We start from the raw sequence: 12,167 nt of genomic DNA on the forward strand, positions 1-12,167 counted from the left end.
AGAATGACATGAGAAAAGTGAAACCCTCAGGCAGGATGTTTTAGATGAACTTAGAACTACAACTTCAGGAGCCAGACTCCTTGGGTTTGAATTCTAGCCCTGCCACTTGCTAGCTGTGTAACCTTGAGCAAGTCTGGGCTTCAGTTTACTTATTTGTGAAATAACCGTGAATAATAATAGTACCTATCTTGAAAGACTGGTAGGATGATTGAATAGAATAGGTAAAGCACCTACAACAGTGCACAGCATGTGGTAACAATATGTGTGTTAGCTCTATTGTTACACTGTTACATGTAACAGGATTCACCTGAAGTTCCAGCAAGGCCAATACAGTCAGGGCTGCCTGCAGCTTCGCACCTCCAGGGGGCCCCATTCACACAATGTTCTATATTCCTGTTATAGTTTGTATAAATTTATATAAATGATGCCCCTGAGAGTTATGCAGTGTAGCAGTTCTGAATGGATGCCACATACCCCATATTCTCCCGCTCTCAAGGGACAAAGCATTTTCCGGGGTATGACTCAGAGGACTTTTGACCTCAGGAGTTTGGGAAGCAGAAGGCATGCTATGAGAAGCTGTGACTAGGAGGCCCCAAGGCAGAAGGGCAGGAAAGGAGCCAGAGGGAAGAGAAGGCGACTGTGGGAGCAGACCACGTTTCCAACAACTGTGGGGAAATGTGTGTGACTTTTTCCACCCGGAGCTAACTGGACCTATGGAGCATGGACTTGAAGCTCTCTTCAAAGAGAATGTGCCCAGGACCTCCCTGGTGGTCCAGCAGTTAAGACTCCTTGCTTCCAATGTGGGGGGGCAGGGGGGGTCCATCCCTGCTTAATCCCACATGGTGTGTGGCACAGCCAAAAAAATAAAATAAAATGAAAAGGAACACACCCAAGAGAGCTGCCCGGAGAAGCTAAATGATGCAGCAACAGACCCCCCCCAAATTACCCTGTTTTATTCATACCTTTTAACCAGAGGACAGACTCACCTGCTTCATGTGAGTTGCATTTGAAAGATACCAGCACAAGAGTCTCTAAGAAACCAACAAAAAGTACCCCTGAGCTAAAAAAATCAACCTTGGGCATGGCTGAGCCAGAGGGCCCCAGATTCAGATCACAAAGGCACCAGCCAAATAAAGGTGGGTCTCCTCCCTGCCCAGATTTTACCCCTCCCCAGGGGTCAGAAACAACAGCTCATGGAAGAGAGGAGAGCAGAAAAGAGATTGATTGCATACCTCACCGCATTGCTAAACTGGGGAGGGAGGAAGCTGTCATTTTGGTTAAAGTTGTGAGTTATGAATCATAACACTGGACTCAATAGTTTAATTACAGAAATGAGACTATAATTGTGATGAAAATAAACAGGCAACTTTCTGTTATCTGGGAGTGGCTAGAAAAACTCTGGAAGATGCTGGAGAATCCATCTAGGTCAGGGGAAGAAATAGCCCCTAGAGAGGGTTTCAAGGTAACAAATAATGTTTTCTGCTTATTCCCTATCAAGTTCAGCTTATTTAATAAGTATAAATATGAGAGGGAAAGAGAGAGTTAATAATATCTTCAATAATGTGAATTGAGATATAACGTGGTGGCTCTTTTCCTTGGCAAGTAGGACAAAGCCAGGCAAAGAAGTAGCAGGCAACCCCTTCACCAAACCAAGAGACAGATGATGGATGTCCCCAGCCCAGTATCCTGCTGGTCCACTCTCCCCAAAACAGGCTGATTAAATGGGCACCTACTCTCAGGGAGACAGTTCTGGAATCCTTGCCTGGCCCCGTAAACCCCCACACAGAAATCATTAGGTGGGAAGACAACGACCACTAGGTGGCGCCAAACTGCGGTTGAGACGAGTGAAGGTTGAAGGTACTTAAAACTCCCAGCTGGGAATTTTCCCCCTGACATTTATTTCCATAACCTCACAATAACCCAGCATTTTATGTGCTTGGACCCTTTGGACCCACAGACAATCATGTTTGGTGGAATTTTGCTGTATTATCCATATACCCAGAGAGATTGTGCTATGTATTTTCAACTAAGCTGTACTATAGGCTACTGCACAACAGGTGGATTTGCAACTGTGAAAGCAGGCCTAAGAAATAGCTCCTTGGGATAACCAGACCCTTGAGAGTGTAGAGAACATGGGCCCTGTAAAGGGCTCTGTGGACTGGCCACTCAAAAGCCACACACAGTTCCATTTCCCCTTGCCTTTGTCTACTATACAGCCTGGGAAAAGAAAAAAAGAAGTTGCCTTTCCAAACTCCCTTGTAGAGAGAGATAGCACGAGATCCAGTTCTGCCTGGACAGAGGTAAATGGAAGTCTCTTTTTAAAAAGGGACGCTCCGACTGGCAGATACTCTTTGTGTCCTGGGAGACACACATGGTACCTGGAAAGGCAGCACTGAGCCATGAAGATGAAAGCTTCATGCTAAGGCTATTGAAGCAGCAAATAGGAGGAGACTGGACCCTTGGTGATGGTAGTGAGCTACCAGCCCAGGTCTGTCTGCCTCAAGACCTCTTGTGGCTGGAGAATGCCTTACGCAGTTGAGCCACTGTTAATTCTCTCTAGCTTGACACCCAAAACATTCCTAACAGGTACAGAAAAGAAAGGAGATGAAACATTCATCAGCGTAGATTTTGTGTAACGAGTCACTCAAAATTTGTTCAAATCTTCTAGAAGAGAGCAATAAGAAGCCTATTGTGGCTCCAAGGTGGAGGCGACTTTGGCTTGAGTCATGAAGGCACCATCAAAAACAACCCTTACCCACCTCCTAGAGTAATGGAAATAAAAACAAAAATAAATAAATGGAACCTAATGAAACAAAAGCTTTTGCACAGCAAACTATAAGCAAGACGAAAAGACAGCCCTCAGAATGGGAGAAAATATTTGCAAATGAATCAACAGACAAAGAATTAATCTCCAAAATATACAAACAGTTCATGCAGCTTAATGTTAAAAAAAAACCAAACAACCCAATCAAAAAATGGGCAGAAGACCTAAATAAGCATTTCTCCAAAGAAGACATACAGATGGCCAAGAGGCCCATGAAAAGCTGCTCAACATCACTAATTATTAGAGAAATGCAAATCAAAATGACAATGAGGTATCACCTCACACCAGTTAGATTGGGCATCATCAGAAAAATCTACAAACGGGCTTCCTAGGTGGCGCAGTGGTTAAGAATCCGCCTGCCAATGCAGAGGTCACGAGTTCGATCCCAGCTCCAGGAAGATCCCACATGCCGCGGAGCAACTAAGCCCGTGTGCCAAAAAAAAGAAAATCTACAAACAATAAATGCTGGAGAGGGTGTGGAGAAAAGGGAACCCTCTCGCGCTGTTGGTGGGAATGTAAATTGATACAACCACTATGGAGAAAAGTATGGAGGTTCCTTCCAAAACTAAAAATAGACTTGCCATATGACCCAGCAATCCCACTCCTGGGCATATACCCAGAGAACACCATAATTCAAAAAAAATGCATGCACCCTTATGTTGATTGCAGCACTATTTACAATAGCCAGGACATGGAAGCAACCTAAATGTCCATCAATAGATGAATGGATAAAGAAGATGTGGTACATATACACGATGGAATATTACTCAGCTGTAAAAAGGAATGCAATTGGGACATTTGTAGAGACATGGATGGACCTAGAGACTGTCATACAGAGTGAAGTGAGTCAGAAAGAGAAAAACAAATATCATATATTAACACATACATGTGGAATATAGAAAAATGGTACAAATCAACCAGTTTGCAAGGCAGAAATAGAGACACAGATGTAGAGAACAAACATATGGACACCAAGTGGGGAAAGTGGGGGTGGGGGGGTGTTGGGGTGGGATGAATTGGGAGATTGGGATTGCCATATACACATTACTAACAAGAAAAAAGTATCCAATTGTACACTTTAAATATATGCAGTTTATTGTATGTCAATGAAAGTTCTTAAAAAATTGTATATTAATGCATATATGCAGAATCTAGAAAAATGGTACAGATCAACCAGTTTGCAAGGCAGAAATAGAGACACAGATGTAGACAACAAACATATGGACACCAAGTGGGGAAAGCTGGGGGGCGGGGTGGGGTGGGATGAATTGGGAGATTGGGATTGCCATATATGCATTACTAATAAGAAAAAAAATATCAAATTATACACTTAAAAATATGCAGTTTACTGTATGCTAATTATATCCCAATAAAAGTTCTTAAATAAAAAAAAGAAAGAAAGTAAAATAGTATTTGCCTGGGACTGAGGCTGCAGTGGGGATTATCTGTAAATGGGAATGTGGGACCTTATTGGAGTCATGGGAGTGTTCTGAGACTGAATGATGGTGATGGTTGCACAGCTTGGTAAATTTACTAAAAATCATGAGTTGTATACTTTAAGTGGGTGAATTTTATGATATGTAAATTATAGTTTAATAAAGTTTTTGTTTTTTTAAGTAAATGGAAAATAAAAACCAACCCTTGAGAACTTCCCTGGCAGTCCAGTGGTTAGGACTCTGTGCTTCTACTGCAGGGGGTGCAGGTTCAATCTCTGATCAGGGAACTAAGATCCCACATGCCACGTGGCATGGCCAAAAAAAAAAAAATCATTTAAATTAAAAAAAAAACAACCTTTGAATATATGATCATTTCCTCACAACCAAAAATGAAGATGAAATGTACCATATGCCTTGGAGGCAGTGACCCTGAACCCAGCCTAGGGAATGTGAGTTGTTTACTTGGTCCTTTCATTGGCACAAGCCACACTCCCCAGGCCCTATTCTGGCTCCTTCTGGGCCTGTGTTCCCAGCTCCTGAGGATCCAGCCACCACCAAGAAGGAAGCAGCAAGACAGAGTTGTTTTAATGTAAAAGAAGTCAATTAGCAAATGCAGTATCATAATTACATATCCCCCCAAGTCCTTCCTCACAATTCGTGATACACACACACTCAATCCACACATGTAACAACTTCTCCCTCCTCAGCACTTCCCCAGGAAGTTTGCTCTCAGATCTACGTCTTAGGAGAAGAGACAACTTGGCAGCACTTGCCCTGGACCCTGAATCCTGCTGTGAGTGGATCCGGCCAACCTTCCATCAGGACACCCTCTCCACTTTGATACAGCTCTCAGTGGGTAAGACTCCTGATTCCATCCTCCTGGGGATGGCACACCCCATCTCCGTGTCCTGCCTCCTGCTTCCTGCCAGCATGTACCCTGGGGTCATTTTACCCTCTAGCACATCAAACTATATAGCATTCCTTGGGAATTCCCTGGCTAACCAGTGGTTAGGATTCTTTGCACTTCCCCTGCAGGGGGCATGGGTTTGATCCCTGGTTGGGGTGCCATCCAGCAAGACCAAAAAAAAAAAAAAAAAAAAAAAGAATATTAGAATTCCTTGCAGCTTGCCTCTCACCACTGGGTATTTCCTTATGCTGTTTCCTTTCCCTAGAATAGCCTTCCCCTTTTAGTTTCAGTTATCTATTGCTGAGTAATACCCCCAAACAAATACAATGACCAACTTATGGGTCATGATTCTGTGAGTCTGGAATTCGGGCAGGGCTTACCTGGCTGGTTCTTCTGTTCCACACGGCATGACCTGGGGTCATTCACTCGGCTGCATTCAGCTCATGGGCCGGACTGAAAGGTCTGAAAAGACCTCCCTCTTGTGGGTGGTGCTGCAGGGCTCACAGATGCAGTCTCGCTCTCTCCACATGGCCACTTTGGACCTTCTCACAGCAGGATTAGTCCCAGGGAAGATAGACTTCCCACATGCTAGCTGGGTTCCAAGAGGATAGGGCCCCAAAATAGAAAGCTGAGGCTGCACATCTCTTAAGTCAACTGTGGAAGTAGCCCAGCGTCACTTCTGCCGGATTCTATTGGTCAATACAACTCACATGACCAGCACAGGCCAGATTCATGAGGAGGGAAAATAAGCTCCACCTCTTGATATAAGGAATGGCAAAGAGTGTGCTGTCATCTGTAGTATACCACACCTCTCTCCTTGACAGACTCCTAATTATTATTCAGGTTAAGCTAAGCTAGCAACTTGCAGCAAATCCTGCTTAATGCCAATCCCTAGCTAACAGATACTGCTAGTTTGCCCCAATGTTTATTTCTTTTTCCTTAAATTTCTGACTTTAAGCCAGATGTATGGCTTCCCAAAATAATGACTGCACTTCCTAAGCCCCCTGGTAGTTGGGCCATGTGCCTGTGTTCTGGCTAGTGGCATATAAACAGAAATGCGCATAATGGAGTTGGTTCAGCTTTCTTGCTTTTTCCCCTTCCTCTTTCTGGAATAGGGATGCAGCGGCTGGGGCTTGAGCAGCCATGCTGGGCCATGAGAAGAAAGCCATGTACTGAGGATGGCAGAACAATAAGAGCTTCACTCCCTGGCACCAAGGAACACCATACCAGCCAGAACTGTGACTCTAGATTTGTTACATGAAAGAGAAATAAACATCTTTCTTCTCTGTTTTGGGTTTTCTGTCCCAAATGACCACACCTAATCCTAATTTAAATACCCCCATTAGTTATCTATTGCTACAAAACAAGTGACCTGAAAATCTAGTGACTTAAAACAGTGAACATTTATTATCACTCACAGCTTCTGTGGAGCAGGAATTCAGGAGCAGCTTGGCTGGGCATGTCCACTCAGAGCTGTTCTTGCTGTTGTAGCCAAGCTACTATCCAGGTTTATAATCATCTGAAGTCTAGAGGAGGATGCCGGCGGGGGGGCGGGGGGGAGATCAGCTTGTAAAGGTCGCTGGTTGTTGTAACCATGTGACAGTTAGCAGGAGGCCTCTGTTCTCCACTTGGACCTCTTCTAGGGCAGCTTGAATGTTCTCACGCAATGGCTGTTGGTGCCCGTTATACCCTCCCCTTGCCACTGAAATCAGCGATCCTAGAAAACAAAGCAGAGCAAGTAGTAGCTTTTATAGCCTAGCCGTCAAAGTCACCCTGCCACTTCTGCCATATCTCATTGGTCACAGAGGCCTATTCGGTGTGGAAACACAGGAAGGCATGAAGACCAGTGGACAAAGATCATTTGGGGGCCAGCTTCGAGGCTGCCTTCTATACCCCTTGCTTCCCTAACAGACCCCTCATTTGTTCAAGTAGCTGGTGGCAGTCCCTCAACATCAGGAAAAAGCCTGTTCCTATAGCATCCAATGGGATAAATCACGTTCCTTCTAGACCAGCCATTGTTGTCATTAAGTTTGTTGGCTTAGCCTACCCTGTTTTTCACAGTTTACTTGACTCAGAAAGCAGTTTGGAGACAGGGAAGGCTCATGTTTAAACATCCTCTTTTTTTCCCTCTGAATTTCCTACAGCTTCTCAGCCGAGCAACAATCATTGAATTTTATGCTTTTGTCAAAATAAGCTGTCAGAAACGTGTCCAGATCTATTAGAAAGTAACATCATTCTTGCTGCCCTAGCATTCACCTTATGGTGCAGGGACCAGAGGGGGCCCAGCAAACAGACATAAATCCAGAGATCTATATTTCTCTCTCCCCTGAAGAAGTAGCCATAAAGTCCATCACTCCAGATATATGGGAAGCAGAAGACAAAGGACAACTTGGATGAGTTTCAGAGGGACTATAAAACAGAAAAAGAAATCTCACTCACTGTGGCGGTCTCATTATAAGCAAGCCAGGCCGGGCACGATTTGCGGCTGGGTGCTGAGTGGCAGGCAGGCAGGAGCATCACGCCGACCCCCTTGCCCGCCATCTCCTATGCCATCAGCTCCTGCCAGCGATGCCGATGGCTCTTGGGGAAATGACACCACACTTGGAATGTGAGCAAGAGAACACGCCCTGGAGGTTGTGGGTGTTAAAGTACAGATGGTATACCAGACAAATATCCTGAATCCAGCTGCCCAGAATCTGCCAGGACCCCTGAGTTCCATTACCTGCAAAAGAGACCCCTTTTGCAGCTGCACCCCGGGTGCAGGCTTTCTTTCTCAGTGCCCCACCCCTGGCCACGGTCCTTGCTTCACTGCACTTCCTTTCCATCTGTGAAACCGATCACTTAACAAGGTCTGTGATTTTTTTTTTTTTACCTTTTTTTTTTTTGGCCACATAGCACAGCTTGTGGGATTTTAGTTCCCTGACCAGGGATCAAACCCAGGCCCTCGGCAGTGACAACAAGGAGTTCTAACCATTGGACCACCAGGGAATTTCCCCAGGTCTGTGATTTTTATTTGAAGCAGACTGAAACGAGACCACTTGTTATATTTAAAGAAGTGGGGGGTGGGGTGATAAAAAGGATGGTCAAGAATTCGTGAAAATGCCTGGACAGAATAATCCTGAATATGGAAATTTATTCTGCCTGGTCATAGGTTCCCATGATATTACAATAATAAGACTGGGAATTTGTGAAGGCTGCTTCAAGTGTCGCTCTGAATAGTGATGTTCCAGTTACTATGGCTGCATAACAAATTACCCCAAAATGCAGTGGCATAAAAGCTGCATTTATTATGCTCATAGATTCTGTGCGCGAGGAACCTGCACAGGGTGCAGCAGGAAGGGCTTGTCTTTGTTCCTCAGTAACTAGATCCACAGCTGAAAGACTTGAAGGCTAGAGGTTAGAATTATTTGAAAGTTCCTTCACTCATGTGACACAACTGATGCTCGTGACACAGAAACTCTCGCTGGGGCTGTTGGCCAGCTGTGGCCTCTTCCACGTGGTCTGGGCTTTCTCACAACATGGTGGTTGCATTCCAAAGACAGCATCCCAAGGACCGTGTGGTCTTTAATGACCAAGCTTCAGAGGTCAAGCGGTGTCACTTCCTCCTCATTCCACTAATTGAGGCAGTTACAAAGGCCTGCCAGGTTCAAGGGCACCATAAATCCCATCACTTAAAGGGACAATGTCAACATTTCATTGTAAGGAGAGCACGTGGGACAGGATATAAATTGGTGTGGCCATGTATTAGGCCATTAGAACTCATTGTCAGACTTCTCCAGAGAAACAGAACCAACAGGATGTGTACCTGTAAAGAAAGAGATTAATTTTAAGAAATTGGCTCATGCCATTTTGGAAGTTGGCAAGGTCAAAATCTACAGGGTGGGCTGTCAGACTGGAGAACCAGGAGTTGCCAATAACGCAGTTCAAGTCGAAAGGCTGTCTGCTGGCAGAGTTTCCTCTTGCTTGGGGGAGGTCAGCCTTTTGTTCTATCAAGGCCTTCAACTGACTGGATGAGGCCCAACTTTACCCAGACAAGTTAACACACAAAATAAACCATCACAAGTCCACCGCTTGTCAGCTTGGTACCCATATGCATCTCCTTAAACCATACTTAATCTCAAAATAAAGACGATAACAAGGTCAACTTCTGTGTATCTATCCTGTGTACAGCTGAAAACCCACTAACCCTTTCTCCAGAGGAGGCTGTAACATCCTTGCATGATGTCTACTTTTCTCGATATCTTGTAACCTGAATACCATGATGTAAGGTTATCAACACAAATACGATGACATGAAATTAACACACCTTATGTTACATGATAAAGGGATTTAGAAAGGGCAGGAAATAAAGCTATTTGTCTTGTGTGCGTATGAGACTCTGTGTGTGTGCGTGCGTGCGTATACATATATATGCATGGATGTGAATGTACGTATATATGTATATGCGTATGTGAATCACACATTAATAACAACATAAGGAAGAAATACTCATGACAGTTGTAGTCCACATTTCTGAAACTGGTCATGTAACCAAGCAGGACCCTGTGGGGCCTTCCCGAGACAGACTCCTCTCCCATATCCTCTGCTGTAGCTCTTCTCTGAAGTAGCCTGACAGTAGTATCTCATGCATATTTCCTGAGTTTTTTAGATGCTAAAAACCACCATCAAATGGAAGAAATTAACTACTTGATGACCATGAGCACGTAGCCCCCAGACCTACTGGCCCCTAAGGACCGACAACGTTAAACCCCTGATACCTCACCACCAACCAATCCGAGAATCGTGCACAAACTGATCTCATACGCTAGGACACCCCTCCCTCACCTGGCCTTTAAGAATGCTTTGCTGAAACTCTCTGGGGAGTTCAGGGATGGGGGGAGACTTTGGAGGCATGTCACCGTTCTCCTTGCCTTGACCTGCAAGAAAACTGTCTTTGCTGCAAACTCTGAAGTTTTGGTTTGTTTGGCCTCCCCATGCATTAGGCACACAGATTTGCTTTCGGTAAACAATCAAGTGGTGGTAGTGGGTATTTGTAATTACCTTCTTCTACTACCCATTCCGTCTCCCCTTGCCCTTGCACCTCATGTCTTAATTACCAGAACATCCTACTGACTAGAGACCAGCCCTATTCCATGTGGAGGGAAATACACAAGGCATGAAGGCAAGGAGGCTGGGATCATTGGAGGACAATTTGGGGGATGGGCTTCCACACCTGGAAATAACAAATACTTCTCCATTTTTTGGATGTCACGTTCAAGTCATAAATAAGATAGAAATAAGGTGAACGAGTTAGGACCTGGACTAGATCAGGGAGAACTATGTGTGTATGTCAGGTTAAGAAGACTGGTTTAATCTGGTAGATGTGCGGCTTTCAACCTCAGTGAGCCTTCACCTGGAGGGCTTGTTAAAAGGCAGACATGAGGCGCTGCTCCCCAGAGTTTCTGATTCGGTAGGTCTAGGGTTAAACCTATCATCTGTAGTTCTCACAAGTTCCCAGGAAATGCTGATGCTACTAATCTGGGGACGAATGAGAACCCCTGTTGGGGGTAAAGTCGATTTTAAGCCAGACAGTAGTGTGATTAGATTTTTATTTTATATGACTTTTTTCCCTTTTTTTGCAAGGCTTTTTTCAGATTGATTTTTATTTATTTTATTTTTATTTTTGGCTGCGTTGGGTTTTTGTTGCTACACACAGGCTTTCTCTAGTTGTGGCGAGCGGGAACTACTCTTTGTTGCAGTGTGTGGGCTCCTCATTTTAGTGGCTTCTCTGTGGAGCACTAGCTCTAGGCATGGGGTCTTCAGTTGTTGTGGCATGTGGGGCTCAGTAGTTGTGGCTCACGGGCTCTAGAGCACAAGCTCAGTAGTTGCGGTGCATGGGCTTAGTTGCTCCACGGTATGTGGGATCTTCCCGGATCAGGGATCAAACCTGTGTCCCCTGCATTGGCAGGCAGATTCTTAACCACTGCACCACCAGAGAAGTCTTTATATGACTTTTTCTGGTGATTTTGTGAAGCATAGATTTGTGTAGGTCCCATTAACAGGCTTTCAGCCATATGCATAAGATGTAACTGAAACTTGAACTAGGACAAAGAAAGCACGTTCTGGGACTTCCCTGGTGGTGCAGTGATTAAGAATCTGCCTGCCAATGCAGGGAATACAGGTTCCATCCCTGGTCTGGGAAGATCCCACATGCTGCAGAGCAACTAAGCCTGTGGGTCACAACTACTGAGTCTGTGCTCTAGAGCCCACGAGCGACAATTACTGAGCCCACGTGCCACAACTGCTGAAGCCTGCCTAGAGCCCATGCTCCACAACAAGAGAAGCCACCGCAATGAGAAGCTTGTGCACTGCAAAGAAGAGTAGCCCCCGCTTGCCACAACTAGAGAAAGCCCACGCGTGGCAACAATGACCCAATGTAGCCAATAAATTAATTAATCTATTAATTAAATCAGGTACACCTTCATTATACTAAAAAAAGAAAAGAAAGTATGTTCTACTGGAAATGACAGGTAAGAGAAACATCATTAAACTTTCTTGGTTTGATGGCTGTTTGGATTTGATTGGGGTTGGGGAGGAGGGGAGAGTGGAAGTGACGTAATGGGAGAGGAAGAAAGGCCTTAGTACAATGCCTGAATTTCTAGTATGGATAACTGGGTGCTGGTGTTAGCATCAATGAAGAAAAAAGATGAAAGGAGGAGGCAGCAGGTTGACAGGTGGTAAATATGCTGAACTGAATTTGAAGGTAGGACTTCTACTGGAGACAGCCAGCAAATACTTGGTTATATGACTTTGAAGCCTGGAGGAGGCACTCTGGGTAGAGACAGATTTGAGAATCATCAGGAAGTAGGTAGTGACCCTGGGAATTGATGAGCTCACCCAGAAAGTGGAGTGAGAGGAGAGCGGGGAGCTAGGACTGAGTCCTGGAGCAGGGCTTCTCCCCTTTACTGTGCGTAGAAATCACTTGGGGATACTGTTAAAATGGAGATTCTGATCCAGCTGG

Source organism: Hippopotamus amphibius, chromosome 7 (assembly GCF_030028045.1).
Source record: "Hippopotamus amphibius kiboko isolate mHipAmp2 chromosome 7, mHipAmp2.hap2, whole genome shotgun sequence".
Classification (NCBI taxonomy): Eukaryota; Metazoa; Chordata; class Mammalia; order Artiodactyla; family Hippopotamidae; genus Hippopotamus; species Hippopotamus amphibius.